We start from the raw sequence: 2,500 nt of genomic DNA, 5'->3' as shown, positions 1-2,500 counted from the left end.
AGGAATTAAGATGGAAACAAGTTAATGTGGCTGATAAGATGGACATATATGGGTTTATATCTACCTGAAGGACTCTTTAACCTTATATGGAAGATGGTCATTCAAGGCACGCAACTACTCTTCACCCATTCCAAAACCATCTAATACTCGTTTGTTTTCCTTTTCTATCTTAGATTTTTGTGAATATTCATAGATATTCAAGTACCCACTGGTCTCGAACCCACAAAGATCTGTTGACAATTACGGGTTAATGCACAGCCATGACTATGAATACCCACAAAACAGAGACGCCATATGCACAGAAATACATAAATAGGAAACATAGAGTAACACAATGAATTATAAACTATTATCAGCTGATTTGACCATTGAAATTAATGTTTAATGTTGAAAATGAGAAAATGTACGTATAAAGAATGGGAAAAGGGTCATAAGATAGTCTAAAATAGGTGGAGGATGGAAAAATTAAAGGAAATTAGAAATAAGGATGGGTTTTAAGGTGAACAATAAAAGCAAAGAAATAGACAGATGAATAGAAAGATAGATAAATAGATAGGTAGATAGATAGATAGATAGATAGAGAGAGAGAGAGAGGAAGGAGAATGAAGGAATACGGGATAGGTTGAGAATACTAGATGAAATGCTATGACTAATGTGAAAGAAAGAATTTGGTTTCACATTCTGAAGTGCCACCGGAAGAGAGGAACGACAAAAGCTGAAAAGGAGGCGAGGCGAAATGGTCGTGACAAACCTAAGCATACTGCAAGCGAAGGCGAATTAGGACGAAAATGGACGGCAAAGAAGAACGGGATCAACCGAAAGACGGGGCGGCGCGGCGCGGCAGTACCTGAGGGACTAGGAGACCAAACGTCTCGACACCATCGCGGCAAGTGTGGGAACAAAAGCAAGACAAAACCTACACGGAAGTTAACGTGAGATTCACCATGGTCTTGGATCACGTGTAGGACTCGTGATCGACAGTTATTAACCTCCCGGATGAGAGCTCAAGAGCTCGTAGGACCGATCTATGGGTAATACTGTGAGAGACGATGGACAGCGGAGGATATGGCAGCAAATGTTTGGTGCTGACGAACGACTGCTGAAAAAGATCTGGCAGTACGCAAAGACAGCAGGTAAGTAGACCAATAGCGTCAGCATCTCAAGCCACCACCGGCACCACCGAGTTCGATAAACACTGCCTCGTTCGGTAAAGAACTTGATCGAGAGGGGTTTGTCTTTAGTCAGGTGATAGGAACATCACTCCTCCCATCAACTCCCCCCTCCCCCCCAAAAATAAAATAAAAATAAAAAATCAAATCAAATCTGGAGTTGTACTTTAATGAATGAATATTTCTCCTTAGCAGAATCAATTCATCTTGCACCGGCCCAGATAGGTACACGAGACCACATTCGTTCCAGAAGAAGATGTCTAAGACTCCAGCTAGTGAAACATTTGTCCTTGTTTCAATCCATTGGAAGGGTGGCGCAAACAAGGTCATCATATTAAGACAACAGGGTAGGACTCGCAGTAATGGGTTTAAATTGGACAATTTTAAATTTAAGAAGGAAATAGGAAAGAATTGGTTTACTAATAGGGTGGTCAGCCAATGGAATACACTTAGTAACCATGTAGTGAGCGCTGACACTATCAGGTATTTTAAGAAACGGTTAGACAACTTTATGGATGAGGATGACAGGTGGTAATGGACATGGAACTGCCTAGTGTAGGCCTTATGGTCTCTTGCAGTCTGCTTCATTCTTATGTTCTTATGACTGTACGACGCCTTTGCCGATCAGGTTAAAGACGATATATTTCACAATGAAAGGAAGATAATTACGAATCATTGTCAATACATATATCACTGAGTGGTTTGAATTCGACTAAAACCGTAATGGATTGATAACAAAATGTGCCAGAAATCTTGGCTTTACTCTGATTCTTTTCCTTTTTCGAAAGGAACTTTCAGTCCATATGGAGTGACGATTTGTTTTTCGAAATAGACGACTTCTGCTCTCGGGTTGCATGAAGGTCTTTTAGGCCTCTTGGACCAACCGAAACGGAACACACACAAAGACAGCTTCGTTTCAGTCCAGGGCCATCCTAACGAATTAGAACGGTGGTCCATGAAATCATTTCGTTGGAAACCCAAATCCAGTCTTGTCCTGACCGTGTTACCCGTTTTTTTTTGTCTTCAAGAAATTCTGACTTACACTGCTCTTGTACTCCTGGTTCTCGAGTCACGTGGTGTCGTTCAGACCTTCCCGCGAGACCGAGGAATACCTCTATAACTCTCAACTGGTTCTCGAGATGGGTTTAGGAAGCAATGGATAAGAGGTTACGCACAATCCACCTCACCTGCAACACACGACGAAATTCTAGAGTCTCGGGAAAAGGTAGTTGCCTTTATATCAAGTAACAGAACAACTAATTTGGGGACCAAAGTGATGCATGGGCAATTGAAAGGACAGTGATCGTAGGGCGTAGGGGGACGACGATACT

At 41.8% G+C, this 2,500-nt stretch overlaps 1 protein-coding gene across 6 annotated transcripts in view; it reads right to left on the bottom strand.

Annotated features, from left to right (window-relative positions):
• Sh (Potassium voltage-gated channel protein Shaker) overlaps positions 1-2,500 on the bottom strand; it is a 393,700-nt gene that overhangs the window by 150,677 nt on the left and 240,523 nt on the right. The window lies entirely within an intron of this gene.

Source organism: Oratosquilla oratoria, chromosome 11 (genome assembly GCF_046742065.1).
Source record: "Oratosquilla oratoria isolate Oo_2021 chromosome 11, ASM4674206v1, whole genome shotgun sequence".
NCBI classification, from domain to species: domain Eukaryota; kingdom Metazoa; phylum Arthropoda; class Malacostraca; order Stomatopoda; family Squillidae; genus Oratosquilla; species Oratosquilla oratoria.
Note: the sequence above shows the minus strand (reverse complement) of the source record. Positions and strands in the feature narration are given on the sequence as shown.